We start from the raw sequence: 20,838 nt of genomic DNA, 5'->3' as shown, positions 1-20,838 counted from the left end.
ACAGTGCTAACAAGGATATTAGCCAACATAACAGAGATAACCTCTTACATATAAGAAGCAGTCAAACATGACTGTTTATGAATCTGGAGGATTCATAAACAACTAAAAACTGTTTTGTTTGATAACCTATGCAGGTGCCAAAGGGAAGAATATCTTTACTGGTCTCTGCTAGCTGCCAGTTAATCAGCAGCTTAATCAAGGAACAGAAAACAAAATTCATTATTTCAAAATAAGTATTTCTTGTTTTCCCTCTCCCCCAAATCAATCTATTATCAGTCTTTCTCATCCATAAGAAACCATAATGCTAATACTAACTATATATTTCACCAAGTCTCACAATTCTCCTCCCACTCTCTACATATCCTGCCAAGATAAAACTCTGAACCTCTTAGCAAAAAAATTTTTTTTAATTTTATTGTGCATATCAATTATACAGAATAGGGGATTTAATTGTGGCATATTCATACAAACATATAACATAATTTTATAATCAATTTCATGCCCCAGTACCTCCCCTGGCTCACTTTTCCTCTCCCTAGCCCCCTCCTTCCCTTCCTCTACCCTAATGGTCTCCCTCCTATTTTCATTGTATCTCCCACCCTCTTTTTTTTTTTTCTCTCTAGTTTCCACATATGAGAGAAACATATGGCACTTTTCTAAGTCTGGTTTATTTCACTTAATGTAATGCTCCCCAGTTCCATCCATTTTCCTGCAAATGACATAATTTCGTTCTTTTTTGGCTAAATAAAACTCCATTGTGTATATATACCACATTTTTTATTCATTCATCTGCTGACAGACACTTAGGCTATCTATAACTTAGCTATTTTGAATTGTGCTACAATAAATGTATCATGCATTTAGAGATACACAGGTTATCTCTAAAGTATGCTGTCTTTAGTTCTTATGGATAGATACTGAGGAGTGGTATACAGCTAGATCATATGTGAGTTTCATTTTTAGTTGTCTGAAGAACCTCCATTCTGATGTCCATAATAGCTATACCAATTTACATTCCCACCAACAGTGTACAGGGGTTCCCTTTTCCTGCATCCTTTGCCATCTTTATTGCTATTTGTGTTCTTGATGACTGTCACTCTGACTGGAATGAGAAGAAATCTCAATGTAGTTTTTGATTAGCATTTTCCTGATGGTTGGAGATGTTGAATTTTTTTTTTTTTTTTTTTTTTTTTTTTTAGATAATTGGGCATGTAGGGTTTGTCAGGATGAACCCAACTACTATGTGTAACCATTAAGCTCTAATTTAAAAAAAAAAAAAAAATAAGTTTTGGTCATTTGTACTTCTTTTGAGAAGTATGTTTAATTCATTTCTCAGCAAATTTTAAAAAAAACTAAAACAATCCCTTGTCTTTCATGTTATCTACCTATTTAAAGGCACAAAATTATTTTTTAAACTTTGTTGTCTGTTCCTATAAATACATAAGGTAAATTCAACATTTACCTTTCTAACTTTACACTGATACAACTTGCAATTCTAAAAAAAAAAAAAAAAAAAAAAATTTAGTTTCTCTGTGTGACTCAGTGTCCTCATAGGAAAAAAATGGTACTGATACTTGTCTATATCAAAATCTTGGTTCACTATAAAATAATGAGAAAATAGGAAATATACTAAATATGGATGGCAGTTTATAAAATTTAGGTCTAATGCCTTTATATACTCGCTTTTAAAGGTTGGAACATTCTATGAGAAATTCTGACATATTTACTAAACAAGATAATTTAATTGGATTAAAACAGAATTAAATTTACTATGAATTATAAGATTTCAAATGAGGAACCTAAAACTTTTTAAAATATGGCAAATTGTTAACACTATTACCTAAAGGTCTACTGATACTGTGTCAACCTAGAATTTTGTATCTTTTCTGTGATATCTACAACTAAAAACTACCACAAAATAATAATAAATAGTAATAGAAACAAAAGTATTTTACGATAAATTTTCCTTCTTCTCTTATTTATATCAATGTTGATGTTACAGTTACTCGAAGGGATTAAGTCCAAAGTTTCAAATTGCTCTTCTAACAAGAGCTACCAAGTAAAATAACTTAGCTTTTTTTTCTCTTTTTTTTATAGATGGATACAATACCTTTATTTTATTTATTTACCTTTATGTGGTGCTGAGGATCGAACCCAGTGCCTTACACATAGCAGGCAGGCACTCTGCCACTGAGCCACAACCCCAACCCTAACTTAGCATTTTAAGTTCATTTTTTCATAAAATAATAACCAAGAGTTCTAACTAATATGACTGTCAGTTTCATCATCACTAGATCTTCAAGTTTCCATTAAAATCTTAGGGATAATCTATCATCTCTCCTGCCTTCTAGAAGAAAATAAGACATGTCTAAAGGTGAATCCTTGTTTCCATGGTCTAAGAAAAAAATTAAAGATCTGCCCTAATATTTGCTATGAAAGGAATGAATTTTATATATATTACCTGGACGGCTGCCAATACACATTATTATACAAAAATTAAGGAGGAGAGGGAGGCCCCAAGATTTTAGGGTTCCTCTGCTTCCTTGAAAATGGAGCTAATAATAATAGAGAATATTCTGTTTGAGGCTCTCTGCAAATTCTCTCTAGGAATAATTTCCCAAATTTAGTTCCAATGCTTATATATATCAAAAAGGAAACAGAGGAGAAGAAAATATGAAGACGGGGAGAAGGAGAGGAGAGGAAAGAAAGGGGGAAGAGAGTATGAAGAGAAATTGATCAGCAATGTTATATCGAGACCCTGGATAAACTGGGTCCACAGCTAGTTCAGACAAATCAGAAACTAAAAACATACCACTTTAAATCACCCAAACATCAAGACTTTCCCTGATTATATCTCCCCATTGCCTAAATTCTTTCTGGTTGCCAAACACTAATCTAAGCATTCTATTTACATTTCCTATTTACTCCTTACAGCAACACTGCAAAGTAGTATCATACCTACTTATGGATGAGCAAGCTAGAAATTAACATTAACACTCATAATAACTATGCTTTGTTTTATGTATTCTTTCTTAGGATGAGGCAGAATAGGGAATTATTAAACATGAAAATATTAAACTTTTTAACCTCCACCAGAACTTTAATGCAATCTGACTACAAAAGACCCAAATATAGAGCAAAATGTTTCTTAAAGGATCAACTAATAAATATTTCAAGCCTTGAAGATCATATGATACCTACAACAACTACTCAATACCACCACTGTAGCATCAAAGCAGCTGTAAACAATACATAAATGAATCAGTATGGCTGTGTTCCAAAAAACTTTACAAAAACAGGCAAGTTACTCAATTACCCAAATAGCCATCTCTTTTAGTGTGAGAGGAGCTATCTCAGTAAAAATTTACTTCCTCATCCTTAACTGGATAATTTTAAAAAATAAGCAATGATATACTTTTCAGACTGTTTCCCAGGAACTAAGTATGTCTTACTCAGATTTTATATATCATGAATAAAATCATCACCCAACACCTATGGTATTAAGTAATATTGTACTTATAATTGGCACAGCTGGATGTGATGGTGATCTGGCTGCAACATCTGTCACCCCATTGATTGCCAGAGTTGATTCAGCTGGTCTGGCTGGCTAAGCAAGTGTCTCCCTCCTCCCTTGCCACTCTGTGTGTGTCCACCCTGAAGTAGTGCACTAGGTCTAAAAGGATAAAGAGCTTCCCTGATAAGGGAGGACCATTCTTTAGTCCACGTAGCTGCACTTTCCCGCTAGAACCTCCACACAAGCTCTCAAGAATTGGCACAGCAACTGGACCAATACAATCACATTGCTATAAAAATAAGCTTAAACAGATTTTCAAGTCTAGAATCCAATCATGTTCAGAAGCTGCCAAATGCACTTCATTTGTTCGTCATAATTTACTCCATTATTTTTAAATAAGTGCCTATTTTAAGTGTATAAATAGTCTTCCAATTTAAACTTCCAAACAGTTTTACACTATAGGAAAATAAATGTACACAGTAGAAGACTATAAATAAATATATGCAGCTGGATATTTAACTAGCTTAGTTTTATGAATTCTTTCCACCTCACTTTTCCCATAATAATTATATTTAGTCAAGAAAGTTTCAATTAGAAATTTTTATCTTTAATTTCATCCAGGCTCAAAAGAATAATCACCACAAAAGCCTTACAAATACACAACAAATAAAAGAAAATTTTTATTAGCAAAAATAACTATAAACTTACTATTTAAAAATGTGCCTGTCATCTTTAATGACAGCAATGTTATATCATAAACTTCGCCTAATATGTTGGTGTCTAACAATATGCTCTTTTTCTGACTCCCAAGCGGTACTCAAAACCCAACAGGTTACATAAAACAAGACAGATCAAACTCCAAGACACCATTTAGAGTTTTAGATTTGTTGCTTTATAATTTATAACACCCTGTGAAAGCTGTAAAAGGTGGCAGAATTATTCAGAATGATTATACTGTTTCATTACTACTGCATGAAAGCTGCAATTTGAGAGCCTACAAGTCTTCTTTTTTTGTGTCGGATTTCAAAGGAACCAACAACAGTTTTGATACTGCTTTGTTCTTCCAACAGAATTTATCCTAAAGAAGACTGTAAAGCTTCATGACATGTTCCTTTTATCCCTGTAGTCTGCTAATAGAACCCATCAAAACAACATCTTTGAGCACTCCCACCCAATTATTTCTAAATAAATATTCTTTGAGACCTACCTAAAGGTTGTCCTTTCCATAGAAATACCCAGCTAAGATTCCCATGAGTCCTCAAATGTTATATTCTATTTAATCTTGGACTGGCAATTGGTATTTATTCAATTTAGAGTTGATTCAAGACTTTCTTCTCTTTATGCCTTTCTTCACATCAAGCTGTCATTCATAAGAATTTCACTCTCTTAGTAGAGGAAAAACATGTTTCCTAATTCTATTAGCTAGGATTAAATAAGAATCTGATTGTCAGAAGAACTAATGGTGAACAAATTGATAAGAGAACAATCTCCTACTGTTTATCAAAGGACTGTCTAAATCTTCAAGTTCACTCAGGAAAGAAAGAAGAACTAGGGCAGCATAAAGGGAAAAGTTCACCAGCCTGGTTAGAACACAACTACAGATAAGCCCATGAAAAGTACTCAAAAAGAATAAATGGAAGAAAAATAATAGATGTTAAGTTAAAATTTTATTTTAGAGGAGAAAGAAGTCAAAGAGGTCACCTTAATCTTCTGTTCACTTTTTAGTGATAAAGAAACTGGGGCCCAGAGATACAGCCCCAGGACCCAATTCTTTCTCCAACTTACCATAAACCATGAACACTAACAATCATCAGCCACTTGTCTTTATCTCTTATATCATCTCCTATCCTCCACCATTCATTCCAATCCAGACACAGTGCTTTTCTACAGTTTCTTAAACATGCCAGGCACACTTCTACCTTAGGATGGTGCAATTGCTATTGCTTCTGCCTGAAATCTAAAACCCACCTACCCAACCCTCCCATCTTTCATTTCATTGCCATATCCACAGGTGTTTCACTCACTTCCTTCAAGAACTAAACATAATCATGTAATAAGGCTTCATTGGCCACTCTAAAATTGCAATCCCCTCCTAAGACATCTCCTATTCTCCTCACCAGTTTTTCTTTCTTCTTAGTATCTGTATCAGTATTCAACATACTATACATTTACTTATTTGTTTAGTGTTTCTCCCACTAAAATGTAAATTCTAGGAAGGTAAGGAGTTTTGTATGTTTTGTTCATATACACAGAACTAGAAAAGTAAGCACTTATGAATCCTTATTCCATTCTAAAAATTCTGATTCATTAGGTTTGAGCTGGGGTCCAACAAACTATATGTGCAAAACTCTAGGATATAAGGTGACCAGAATGTGAAAAACAGAAATGCAGATAATAGAAGAAAGATATGACAATGTGCTCTACGAGCCTAAGTCTTGGGACCAGCAGAATCACAGCAATAATAATATATAGTTATCAAAAATAACTTTGATGAGATTCTATTTTAAATGTTTTTTTTAAAAAAAGCAGTGAGCATTCTGCCATATGATTGAAAGAATAGTCAAGAAACCTATGTATACAAAATATTACTCATTGTTTATCTACAATTCAAATTTAAAAGGCATCCTATATTTTCATTTGCTAAATCTAGAAATGCTACCCCAGCATCTCTTCTGAACAGAGCAGCCAGAATGATTCAGTTAAAATATAAGTCATATTATGTTGTTCTACTTAACACCCTTCATTGCCACCACTCCTCATCTCACTCATGTGAAAGCCAAAGTCCTCACAACACTTACCCACTAGACCCCAGATCATCTAGCCAGTTTCCCACCAACTTCCTGCCTCCTCATTGTATTAATTTTCATCATCTATTACTCCATTCTACTTCTCCCTTCAGAAGTCACATTGCCCTTCTTCCTACTAAATAGTAAGCTAGGCATCTTTATACTTATTGGACTTTGTACTGGCTATGCCCTCTCCCCAACACACTCTTCCCCTAAATAGTCACACTGCATATTCTCATCTCCTTCAAGTCTCTGCTCAAATGTCATCTTTTCAATAGTTTACCCTATTTTAAATTACAAACCCACACTCATTCTCAAGTACTCCCTCTTCCCCTAATCCCAGGCTATCACCTTTGACATACTATTTAACTTAATTATGACAGAAATTATCTATTTGCTATAAGCTTCATAAGGACAGGGATAGTCCCAAGCACCTAGAATAGTAAGAAGTAAATAAATATTTGCTGAATGAGTGAATGAATGAACAAACTACCATTTGTTCCTCTGAAGAATATCAGGATTGGATAGTATACAATCCCTAAGGCCCCTCTTAAGCTTTAACATTCTATGCTTTCAGGAAATTGACTCCTAATTACTTCCATACTAATATGCAAAGTTATAGGACTCAGATAATATATATAAGCTTAAACATATTCTGGTATTAAAGAAGAAGGTCATAAGATTTTGCAGAAAATCTTACACAATAAATCTCCATTTTTCTTTTGATTTCAACTCCAGAAAAATGGAACTTCATGGAAGAAAATCTAGTGCAAACAATGGTTATGGTAGGCTAGTACATGAAATATGATAAAATAGATACATTGTTTAAAACTTTTAAAACTAAAGCCATATCATGGCATGAAAACTGTTAATCAAACCTGGAGATGTAGTTCAGTGGTAGAGAGCTTAATCCAGTGTGAAAGGCTCTGCTGAGCTCAATCCACAGTATCACAAAGGGTTTCATATATGAAAGGGATACACAGAAGTTTTATTGTTTATTTTGTGTGTGTGTGTGTTTTCCTTTCAAGGGCAGAATCAGCAACAATCATCTACAATAAGAAGAAATCTAATTTTGTACTTGGAATGGAACCACCACTTGACCCACTTATCCTACTACTCAGGAATATACCCAAAGGATTTAAAATCAGCATACTACAGTGATGCAGTCACATCAACATTTACAGCAGCTCAATTCACAGTACCTAAGCTATGGAACCAACGAAGGTGCCCTTCAACAAAGGAATGATAAAGAAAAAGTGATATGTACACAGAATGGAATATAACTCAGTCATAAAGAAGAATGAAATTATGGCATTTGCCGATACACGGATGGATCTAGAAACTATTATGCTAAGTGTAATAAGTCAATCTCAAAAAAAAAACAAAGGCCGAATGTTCTCTTTGATATGCAGAGATACAATAAGGGGAGGGGGACGGAAGAAGAAGTTGTAGGGCATGATGTAACATGTGGGTCATGTTGCATCAGAAAAGAGGAAACCTAACTTGCTGGCTACTACCCGCTTCCGGGTCCTGGGGTCCCACATGGCTAGGATGGAGCCTGGCAATCAGCCAGAAGGCATTACCGTGGGTTGTGACAAAAAAATCGGACCACCTCTAGGATAGGCTCAGAACCCTCTCACCCTCGTGGACAGCTCGTGTCACCCATTACTGCCTGTAGGATGGGTGTACATGTGAACTCTCTCCACTCTGCTGACCTTTATCCTGATTGGCTCCTGTACATTATATTAGCTGTGTGTGTTTTCTCAGTAAAGGAGCTCCTGCTTTGACTGGTCTCCCTGACGCATCTGTTTGTCCTCCGGCGAGGGAGGGCTGGGTGCGGCAGTCAGACAGCCCTCTCCTTTCGTGGCTCGTCCTGGTCAGGTGTGCTCTCCCCATCTCTCCACAGGTTGGGAGGGAACGAAGGCTAAAAACCCCGACATCTGGCGCCCGAACAGGGACATGAAGAAATTGGTTCACCAAAAGTAAAAGTATCAGCAAGCCAAGCCAAGCGAGTTCTAAGGTAAGGGTCTCCCTGAAGAGATGGGGCAATCTCACACTAGGCATAACGACCCAGCTCTTAAAGTGCTGAGATTCATGCTCAAAAGCCGAGGTTTAGAGATCTCAGATGCCCAGGCCAAAAAGGTCTGGGAAACCTTGACATGCACTGTGCCCTGGTTGGTGGCTGCCAATCTTTTTGATTGGGCCACCTGGGACCGAGCTCCTGCCCAGGAAGAGAAAGGCTTAAAGCCTCACTCTGACAATGGCATCCTAGACCCTTTTGATCCTTGGCCTGGTTCTCTGAATTCCGCACCAAGTGCTCCTGTCCTGGAACACATGGTAGACAGCCGGGATGGGGAGCAGCCTCTGCCATGTCACCCCTCCCCCCCACCCCGTGGAAATTCTCTCCCATCTTGTGCAAACCCAGAAAAGCCAGTTAAGCCGCCATCTTGTAAGACCAGCGATGACTTATCCCCATTGTGTATGGCTTTCCTGGTAAATACTAACCCTGGGGGCAATAGACTGGCCTTATGGTATCCCTGGGAAGCCCAAGATTTGAAAGAACTCAAAAAGGCCATCTCCGAGGATGGACTTAATTCACCATGGGCCGGAACCATCCTCCAGGGTCTGGCCCACCAACAGTGTACCACCCAAGACTGGAAAAACTTAACCAAGGCTGTGCTTCCTGGTGCCCTGTACCTGAAATGGTATGTTTTTTAATGAGGAGTACCATGCTCAGGCTGAGAGGAATCAGGCTGTTAATCCCCCAGTTCCTGTAACTTATGGGATACCATCGGGGTCCAGTGATCAATTTTCCACAGGCCTTCAGCAGGCTGCTATCCCTACCCCCTACCAGGAGCAGGTATGGGCTTTAGGACTGGTGGCATGGAAAAAGTTGGAGGAAGACCCTTCAAAGCCCCTGGTAGCAGGAATTACTCAGAGGGCTACCGAGGATCTTGCCACCTTCATTGAGAGGGTAGAAAAGAGCCTCCAAAGGAAATTCCCCCCAGGGCCCCTTCAGGACCAGTTTGTCAAGATGCTGGTCTGGGAGGGGATGACCACAGACCACAAACTAGCCTGTGTGGGGATGAAGGACAGATCTATGGGGAGGTGGATAGTGGATGTCAGTTCTCAGGCCCACCAACCAGTCATTGGTCGCGGCCTTGTAGGCCCAAAGGGCTTCACTTGCTGAGGCCCTTACTACTGCCCTCTCCTCTTCCAGTGGCGCGGGGAAAGGGGTTTGTTATGGGTATGGACCACAGGGCCACTTCAAGAGAGTGCCCTACAGGCCGAATAAGACCCGGTGCCCCGCAGGGACATCCTTTAGGCCAGACTAAGGGGCAAACTCCGCCTAAGATGACTTGCCCCCGGTGTAGAAAACGATTCCATTGGCAGAGGGATTGTAAATCCAAATTTGATATTGAGGGGAAGCCTTTAAACTAATAACAGGGCACCCTCCAGCCCTGTCGCCCAAAGGAGGTGCCCCTCCTAGTGACCTGCCTAGGGCCCACTGGACAGTCCCAATAATCCTTGGAATTAGGCCAAAAATGGATATCTTCATAGCAGGGAAAAAGTTCTGCTGCTTGATTGACATTGGAGCAGATCGGAGAGTATTAAGGAAAGAGGAGGTCGCCCCACAATGGAAGCTGATTCCCGGACCTCAGTTATTGGGGTGGGGGTTGATACAAGGCCTGAAGAAACCAAGGATTGGCTTACTTGGAAGGATGTAGATGGTAGTCAGGGAGAGGTACACCCTCAGGTGGCATCTGGCCTGACAGCTAATCTGTTGGGACAGGATATTTTGGGGGTAGCTGAGGTGTTCATCACCACAGATCACAAAGGGATATATGATGATATCCTAGAGGAAGAGGAGTACCAGCAATAGTTTGGTCTATCAGGTCCCCTTAGCAAATACCAGGGGGATCCACTTTTTGAGACATCGAGGCGGAATGCTCCTGCACTCCATGTGAGGCCTCACCCCCAAACCTAGAGGCCACTGTTCCTACCATCCCCGCCATTCAATGGTTTCCGGGCCCTCTAGTATGGGTGGAATAGTGGCCGCTTCCCCTAGATAAACTACAAAAGTTATAAGAGATAATATCAGAACAACTGACCCTAGGGCATATTAGGCCCTCCCTGAGCCCTTGGAATAGTCCTGTAGTTGTCATACAAAAGGCCACAGGGAAATGGAGAATGTTACAGGACCTAAGAAAGATTAATGAGCAGATGATTCCCGTTGGTACCCCCTTGCAAGGGCTACCCTGGATCCCCCCCATCCCTCGGATTTGACTTTCATTGTGATTGATATCAAGGATTGCTTCTTTTCTATTCCCCTTGATCCCTAGGACTGAGAGAAGTTTGCCTTCTCCATTCCCTCTGTTAACTTCCAGGGGCCAGACCAAAGATATGAGTGGGTGGTGTTACCCCAGGGCATGGCTAACAAGTCCAGCTTTTTGTCGACATTATGTTTCACAAGTCCTGCAACCCCTTTAGAGGCGATAGGACATAATTCTATATGTTTACATGGATGACATCATTATTGGGGCAGCAGATGCCAAAGTGTTAGGCTCCACCTATAAGGAACTCCAGACTCTCTTACAGAAGGGAGGATTACATATATCTAATGATAAAGTCCAGACCTTACCCACTTTTAACTTAGGTTGGACTCTGTCCCCTTAAGCCTCAATTATTTATGTCTATAGATACCTATTCACATGCTTGTTGGGCAACTGCTCATTCGGGCGAAAAAGCTCGACACGCTGAAAGCCATTTTCCTACAATGTTTTGCCATTTGGGGATTACCCCTACAGGTTAAAACAGACAATGGGCCCTGCTTTGTGAGCAAATCATTACAAGAATTTGCCACTTTGCAGTCCGGCTGCAGCAAAATAAACTGGGGTGGGGTGACGAGCAACTTGTGTACATTGATACAGCAGGAGTGGGAGCCGTTTATTGTTGGACCGGAGGGGTATATATACATTACACACAGCTTATCTTAATTAACATAAACTAGATACAGCAGTCAACCAATAAGGAATCTCCACACTTAATGGCTCGCTGGCGTTACTTCACAAACCACTCCCTCTGCAAAATGCCAGGCGCCATCTTGACTTGTTTACAGACTCTAACAAGAATTCTTCCAAACTTGGAATATTAAACACACCACTGGAATACCATACAATCCAAAATGTCAAGCTATAATTGAGAGGCATAATAAGACCTTAAAGGACCAACTAATCAAACAAAAAGGGGGAAACAACCCCCATGACCAATTAAGGATAGCCATGCTTATATTAAATATTTTAAATTTTTCCAAAGACCAACCTCTAACTGCTTTCCAGAGACATTGGTCTAATCAGACACCTTATTTGAAGGTAGAGGTCTGACGGAGGGACCCCCTTACTGGATCATGGTGCGGTCCTGATCCCCTCATTAGTGTAGGAAGGAGATTGAGTGTGTATTCCCGATTGGGGAGCCAAGTCCAATTTGGGTACCCGCTAGAAATATAAAATACTGTTCACCAGAACAAAAATGATTACCCAAGAGCACCCCCTCTTGAGGTATAATTCTTTATTTTCTCATTTGTAGGAATGAAAGACCATTTTGGACGCTTTGCCTGGTTGTGACCAGACTCCTCATTATCTCCCCTGTGGCATTCATCGTGACCACAGGGATGAGACCTGGACTTGCTGGCCTCGGTACTTCTTTACAGATGTACAATAAGCTTTCTCAGCAGATGATAGATGATATGCACCATGTTGTCAGCACTATCTTGGACCTGCAATCTCAACTCGATTCCTTGGCTGCTGTAGTCCTCCAAAACTATCGCGGCTTAGACCTGATTACCGCCCAAGAAGGAGAACTATGTCTGTTCCTACAGGAGGAGTGTTGTTTATATGCTAAACGCTCTGGTATTGTCCAAGACAAGATCAAAAGACTACAAGAAGACCTTGAAAATCGACGAAATGAGCTGCAATCGAGCTTCCTATGGACTGGGTTAAATGGGTGGCTTCCTTACCTTATCCCCTTTATAGGACCCTTGGTTACTATAAGTCTTGTATTTACATTTGGACCTTGTGTAATCAACAGGCTCCTCCAGTTTCTCAAGGATCGAGCCAGAGCTGTTCAACTGATGATGGTCCACCAGTAATACGCTGTCTTACAAGATACTGACTGGGAACCCTATGAGGTTAGCCACAGCCCCTACCAGGATGTGCAGGTGTAAGCCAGGAGCAGAAAGGTTTCCTTCATAGGTGATAGCCATCTCTCTTCCTTGAGGCTTCCCACTGGGCCTGCAGGCCCTGCAGGTAGGATTGCCCGAAGAGCTAAAGTGGTAGTCAATGATGGGTAAGATCCCCAGAGGGGGATAACCTAAGACAGGCACACTCTCAAGTAAGCAAACACCTGCTAATAAAACAAAAAGGGAAAGATGTAGGGCATGATGTAACATGTGGGTCATGTTGCATCAGAAAAGAGGAAACCTAACTTGCTGGCTACTACCTGCTTCCCAGTCCTGGGGCCGCACATGGCTAGGATGCAGCCTGACAATCAGTCAGAAGGCATTACCGTGGGTTGTGACAAAAAATTGGACCACCTCTAGGATAGGCTCAGAACCCTTCTGCCCTTGTGGACAGCTCGTGTCACCCATTACTGCCTGTAGGATGGGTGTACATGTGAACTCTCTCCACTCTGCTGACCTTTATCCTGATTGGCTCCTGTACATTATATTAGCTGTGTGTGTTTTCTCAGTAAAGGAGCTCCTGCTTTGACTGGTCTCCCTGACATTGTCCTCCAGCGAGGGAGGGCTGGGTGCGGCAGTCAGACAGCCCTCTCCTTTCTTGGCTCGTCCTGGTCGGGTGTGCTCTCCCCATCTCTCCCGCAGGCTAAAAACCCCAACAGAAGTTTACTGGATTAGACAAAAGGGAATAAACGGAAGGGAGATGGGATGGGAAAGAAAAGTAGATAAATCAGACATAACTTTCCTATGTTCATATATGAATTCATGATCAGTATAACTGCACATCATGTTCAATCACAAGAATGGGATCCTAATTAGAATAAGTTACACTCCATGTATGTATAATATATCAAAATACATTCTACTGTCATGTATATCTAAAAAGAACAAATAAAAAGAAGAAGAAATTCGCCTTAAGTCCCACATTTTCATTTAGGAAGTAAAAGACAAAAATAAAATAGAACTAAAATACTAAGATTAAGAAAGAAGAGCCTTAAATCCTTGCCCTATATACCTTAAAAAAAAAAAAAAAAAGTTTTAACATTCTTAGTAAATTTTTTATACACAGAGAAAATTAGAAAACTTTTCATCAATATAAAATGTTACAAAATGTAGAAAAGAATGCTTATAAACACTAAGCCCTAAAATAACAATGATCATATTTATGACATCAGCTGGTCTTTTTGTTGCCGGAATATAAGCCTGGGAACCTAGACCCCTAACTAAACAAGAACCTTTCCCAAACCACAAAGTACTATAGCAAAGGCGTTGGAGAACCAACATTAATTCCCTAACAATGACCTTAACTAAACTGCAATGTAAAAGAATAGCATTTACTATGCTGATATCAAATCATGTGCAGAAAACAAAAATCAGCTCTTAACAGAGCACTTGATCTGAACTTCAGCAGCCAAGGAGAAACCCATGGCCCCATATGCTCTACTCTTGTCCTCTCAGTGACTCTTCCAACATTGCCCTGATGAGGATTAAGACCTTTCTTATTCCTGAAGATCAGATGGGGGGAAATAATTTACTGAGGGGAAAAAAGCCAGGTGCGGTGATGCATGCCTATAATCCCAGTGGCTCAGGAGGCTGAGACAGGAGGATCACATGTTTGCAGCCAGCCTCAGCAACTTAGCAAAGCCCTAAGCAACTTAGTGAGACACTGTTTCAAAACATAATAAGGGCTGGAGATGTAACTCGTGACGACAAAAAATAAAAAACACCCTATACACACACACACACACACACTCTGAGAAAGAAAAAAAAAATGAGTTGGTGAGTGCCAAGTTAGTGAAGAAAAAGGATAATTATTTTAAGAAAAGAAATTGTTTTATAGAAAAGATCTGGATAAATTCTTATTAATGAAATTCAAATGATGCACAGTACTTTTGCTACCTATGTGTAATTAATGAAAGGAAACTAAGAAAGAATATATTAAATGTAAAATTAGGGTAACTGTTCTCTTTCTAACTCAGAAACAAATACTTCTTTGAACAAAGTGACAGAATGAATTACTGGCAGCATGCTGCACTTTACCAAAAGTAATTTAAAAGATAGGCCAAAGGGTCCTGAGGAGGAAAACACCCTATTCAATAGGTTCTTTAGAGCTATTCAAAACAAAATTCACTGCTTCTAACTGTAAATTTCAAAGTGTGTTGTGCATAATGCTTTCTACCTAAAACAATACAGAAAACATAGGGAGAAAGACTTATGATGCTTTTTACCTACAAGATTATCTCAACACAGTATTTTATTGTATTGTATTAAGTAAGTGTGGTGTGTGATTCTATGTCCTTGGTAAGAAGGAAGAAAAATTCCTAATAGAAGATTGGCTTTAGGATCTAGTTTAACACTTTTTCATGTCTCTATTATATATTTAATTTTTTTTAAATTGTCTTGTTTTAATATTTGATGTTAAGTTTCTTATTCAGAACAGTGTATTATTCTTATAAGAGATACACATCTCAAGTCAATACTACAACATGTTAGTGGTTTTCAATTAGCAAACATAACTGCTTTTATTTTTTACAAAACTTAAGCAGCTTCAAGATTTTGATTATCTACTTAATCACAGATCACATTAAATCATGAGTGAATTTAAAAATTGTACTATATTCAAATATAAACATAACCATACAGTTATATCAAATTAAAAACAAAATTGAAAAACTATGAAAATTCCCAAGATTCTAATGTAACTACTACTTACAAAATGATGCTCTAAAAATATCATTACCTAAGTCCAGGTAAATTATAATTATGTAATTAACTTAAATTATTCTTATAATATACAATGTATGTTTAAATATTGGTGCAATATTTTAAATTAAGGGACAATTATAGAACTTTCAAAAATATTAACAACTAACTCAAGGTTCAAAAAGTTAACCCATTAATTATTTTGCCAAGTACTAAAAATGTTTTTTGTTTTTTTTTAGATAAAAGAAAATCAAGTCGACTTAATACCATATAAATAACTAAGTGATTTTTATGGACAAATTATGACCTTACTAAGCCTCAGTTTTCTTATCTGTAAAATAAAGCTTAAGAACATATCCTAGGGCTGTGGTTGTAGCTCAGGGTAGAGTACTTGCCTAGCATGTGTGAGGCACTGGGTTCGATTTACAGCACAACAAAAAAATTAATTAATTAATTAATTAAAGGGATTGTGTCCATCTACAACTAAAAAATTAATTAATTAGTTAATTTTTTAAAAGAACATATCATACTTACAAATAATAATAAGGACATTTCCAGACCAAAAAATAGATAACTAAAAGAAAGAAAGAGAGAGAGTTCTTATGGGATTTTCGTAAAGATTATAAAGCAGTGTAAATTTGTAAAACTCAAAAAATAGCTGTTATATAATACTATGTGCTAGGAGCTTTCTAAACCCTTTGCTTATGTTAACTTATTTAATCTTCACAATAATTTTTGGGGGTGGGTGTACAATAACACTCAATGAAGAAACCAAGACACAAAAGATAGAAATCTCCCAAGGTTGGACAGTTGTAAGTGCAAGAAACCCAGGCAGCATGCCTTCAGAGACTGCAGGTAACAACTACAACATACTGCTCCACTAAGCCAAATTAAGTTAAATTTCTAGCACAAAGTAAGGACTTAATGTTAGTGACTTTCTTCTTTCCACCAGTATCTCTGTATTCACTGAAAGAGGAAAAATAAACATTCATTCTTACCTAGTGGTTTTTTACTACACAAAACCACCATCCAAAACTACATCCCAATTAACAACCCAGGCAACTACATAACATAAACTTTGAAAATAACAAAATGATCCTTAATGTGCACTTAATATTTTTATCTGAATTCATATTGCCTTTTTGTTTAAGAACAAAAATCATGTTCAGTTTAAGGTTTAATATGAGATCACTATGAAAAATAGCCTCTATTAAATAAGTAACATATTTCATAGAAATTGGGTTTACAGATTTGGGTTTATCAGCCAATTTATAAGTTATATAAACTACACAAAACAGACACAGCCAAAAAAGCAGTTAAGAAAATATGATCAAGACTAGAAGATTTTTGACGGGGTTAAAAGGGAATCAGCTACTGATTATAATGAATACTATGCAGCAAAAGAAGCAATTTATTATATTCTGCTTCTTTTTTGTTGTTGCAGTTGTACAGAAATCTGTGTTTCTGAAATAAATCAAATGCTTGCTACTTATTATAGGCTATCACACATAATGATATGAACTGAACCATAACCACTAGTGCCAGACATCCTTACAGTGTTACATGTATAATATCTCTATAGTTCACAAAAGCTCTGAAACGTAGTTGTTATTTTTACTATTACACATTTCCACAGATGAGGAACCTGAGCTCTGAGAGGTCAAATGCCTTGCCCAAGTTCCTACAGTTAAGTGACAAGTTAGGATGTAAATTCAGGTTTGCCTGAATCCAAAGCCCACACTTTCCCTACTAAAAGTGCTCAAACTTAGCTAGTTGTGCATCAGAATCACCTGGGGAGCTTGTTAGCAAAATTGATGGTCAAATCCCACACCTAAAAATACCAATTCCCAGAGTCTGATTTATTTAACAAGCTCCCAAGTGATTCTTAAGCAGCAAGCTGGCACTGGTCCTAGGAGTGGCATTTAAAAACCACTGTACTACTTCCAAATGCCTCCTCCATTTTCATGATTTGAAACTGGGAATATAAGGTACCAGGCACAGAGCTTTAGATAAAAGTGAGTAAGTGATTCAAGTAAGAGAATAAGGACGCAATTCAATTTCAGATTGGAAAATATATTTTGGTAAATGTGTTCATTCACCACCTAAACCTGCAGTCATTTTTAATACCTCTTCCCTTCCAATCCATCCTTTAAATTGATCTCTTCCTTGACCTTTTTACTACTAACCACATTGCCATCTGTGGTTACTGTTGGTTGCTACCCAACAGAAGTTTCTATCCCCACCCACTCCTTTCCATACACAGCACACACCACTATAAAGTTGAAAACCTCAGATTCTACACTTGCCCAGCTTCCTTGCAGTTAAACATAGTCATAAGATCCAATCCTGGTCAGTGACATTAGAGAGGGCCCGTAAAATAAGTTTTCTTCCCTAACAACAACAATATCAACAAAATCCCAAGGAAATACACCCTTTTTCTTCCTCTTTGCAACTGAGGCGGCCATCTTGTAACTATAAGGATTAAGCCAAGAGAGATGCAGAAATGCCACCTCAGAGCCCTGATATAGTTGAGCTGCTTTTTAACCAACTTCATAACTTCCAAACTTCTTGTTAAGTGAAATAGTAAATCTCTATTTTTAAAATTAATTTAGTTGATAATTTAACTCTCATTCTGGCTATTGCAACAGCCCCTAGTGCTTCCAACCTGCCTAATACTTCAATATCACTATAAATCTTACTTTTGAAAAGCACACTTTTATCACGAACTGAAAACTAGTAGGAAGCTTTCTAAGGTTTCGCACTGATCACAGGACAAAATGCAAACTCCTTTATGCATCATATGCATCCATTCGATCTTCAGATAGATTCTCCACTAACCCTCTTGTCCCAATATATCATACTAAAACCATACAAACCACCTCTCATCCAAACACCTTGTAATTTCCTGCTACTATGACTCTGCTCCTATAGTTCCTTCAATCTAGGATTCTAATTTTCCCTATTTTTCTACCAGCCAAAATTCAACCCAGCCTTCAAGAGACTGGAACTAGTTTCTCAGATAAAACATTTTATTTATATATATATAAAAATATATATATATATATTTATATATATATATACCTGAGAAACTCTCTCTATATATATATAGTTTGTTGTTGTTGTTGTTATAGGGATTGAACCCGGGGAACTTTACTACTGCACTACATTCCCATGCCTTTTAATATTCTATTTCAAGGCAGGTAAATTGCTTAGAAACTCGCTAAATTGCTCAAGCAGGTCTTGAACTTGCAATTCTCCTGCCTCAGCTTCCAGAGGTGCTAGGATTACAGGCAGGTGCTACCACACCTAACAGGTAAAACATACTTTGTTTATACACTCCAACTGCCATATCTGCTACATTCTTTCTTTTATATAAATAAATACATAGATCTGGTTCCCCACAAGGCTTTTTACCCATCCATGGGTAAACACAGTCTCTAATACAAGATGATCCATGTATTATTTAACTGAATTTGTCCATAATCTCTCAGACATTCTCAATTATGTTATTTAGGGCTTAAAGAATGGCAGCTGTACTTTAAAGGGAAAGAAAAAATATAACGAAAATATTTGGGGGCTTTGGGATAATTATTTTTGAGGTATCTCAGACTGGAACTTTAGGTACAAAATAAAATTTTTTAACCATTTGTTGCTAAATGAGAATCATACCATGTAAATAAAGCCTTACAAAATGTTTAAAATATATGTATATGCCAGTTCAACTCTCTTCTACTCTCTTATGATTAAAATGACATCTTAATTTCTACCTTAGTTAGTAAACTTCCCAGCTTCAATTCAATTTCATTTTAGTCCAATAAAAACACTGTTGGAGGGCTAGGGCTGGGGCTCAATGGCAGAACGCTTGCCTAGCATGTGTGAGACACTGGGTTTGATCCTTAGCACCACATAAAAATAAACAAATAAAATAAAGGCATTCTGTCCATATACAATTACAAAATATATTTTTTAAAATATATATACAAAAAAACACTGTTGGAAAATGCAAATAAAATCATGAGATACCACTACATACCCACATGATTATGACAAGATGATTATCACAAGATGACCATAATCAAAAAGACAGAAAATAAAGATTGGTAATGATATGGAGAAACTGGAATCCTCATATACTGCTAATGATAATATAAAATCATATAACCACTTTGGAGAAGTCCAGCAGTTTCTCAAACAATTAAAGAGAGTTTTCAAATGACCCAACAATACCATTGATAGGTATATACCCAAGAGAACTGAAACATATATCCACACAAAAACTTGTATACAACTATTCATAGCATCACTATACACAATAGCCAAAAAATGGAAACCCAAATGTCAATTGACTGATATAATGGATAGATTGTATGAAGTATATCCATAAAATAGAATATTACTCAGAACTAAAAAGAAATGAAGTATTGAAACACATAGTAGTCTCCCTGTATCCACAGTTTTATATTCTGTAGTTTCAACTATCCATCAACTATAGTCCAAAAATATTACATGGAAAATTCCAGAAATAAACAATAAGTTTTAAATTGCACATTATTTAAATAACATGATTAAATCTCACATAATCTCACTCCAACCCACTCTGACCCCCATCCCAGGTATGAATCATCCCTTTGTCCAGAGTATTTATGTTACCCATCCATAATCACTTAGTAACAGGCTTGACTATCAGATCCACTGTAGCAGTATTGCAGTGCTTATGTTCAAGTAACCCTTGTTTTAATAATGGCCTCAAAACACAAAAGTGGTAATACTGGCAATTCATACATGCCAAAGAGGAGCTATAAAGCGCTTCCTTTAAGTGAAAAGGTGAAATTCTTATCTCAAGGTCCTTGACTGAGATTGTTAAACTATACAGTAAGAATGAGTGTTGATCCCTGAAATTTGAAGGAAGAAGAAAGTCAAGCCAGTTTTGCAGTCACACATCAAGCTACAAACATTACAGCCACAGTGTGTGACAAGTGCTTAGTTAAGATGGAAATGTCATTAAATTATAGATTTTGGTACTATCCACAATTTTAGGATCCATTGAGGGTCTCAGAACATATCCTCAGACAATAAAGAAAGAATATTGTATTAATAACATGGATGAACCTTGAAAACATCATGCTAAGTCAAAGAAATCAATCACAGAATATTACATTTGATGGACTGAATGCTTATGCCCCCCACCCCTGCCCCTCCAAATCCATGTGTTGAAATCCTAACTCCTGATGTGAAGGTATTAGGAGGTAGAGACTTATAAATAATTAGGCCATGAGAGTGGCCGTATCATGATTGTAATTAGGGTCTTTATAAAAGGAACCGCACAGAGCTCTCTCACTCACTTTCCATCATATTATGATATGATGAGAAAGTACTGCACAAACCAGGAAGCTGCACCTCAATCAGACATTAGATCTGCTAGCACCTTAATCTTGGATTTTTCTAGCCTTCAAATTGTGAGAAACAAATGTTTGTTGTTTAAGCCATCTAGTCTAAGGTAATTTGCTAAATAGCCCAACCTAAGACAATTCCATTTATATGAAATATAAATCTAAAATAAGCAAATCTGTAAAGACTAAAAGTACCTTAATAGTTGCCTA

General features: G+C 37.6%; 1 protein-coding gene across 2 annotated transcripts in view; it reads right to left on the bottom strand.

The window, feature by feature from the left end:
* Nubpl (NUBP iron-sulfur cluster assembly factor, mitochondrial) overlaps window positions 1–20,838 on the bottom strand; it is a 224,674-nt gene that overhangs the window by 175,519 nt on the left and 28,317 nt on the right. The gene's annotated exons all lie outside the window — the stretch shown is intronic.

Source organism: Callospermophilus lateralis, chromosome 3, assembly GCF_048772815.1.
Source record: "Callospermophilus lateralis isolate mCalLat2 chromosome 3, mCalLat2.hap1, whole genome shotgun sequence".
Taxonomy (NCBI): domain Eukaryota; kingdom Metazoa; phylum Chordata; class Mammalia; order Rodentia; family Sciuridae; genus Callospermophilus; species Callospermophilus lateralis.
This window is presented reverse-complemented; position numbering and strand designations above follow the sequence as displayed.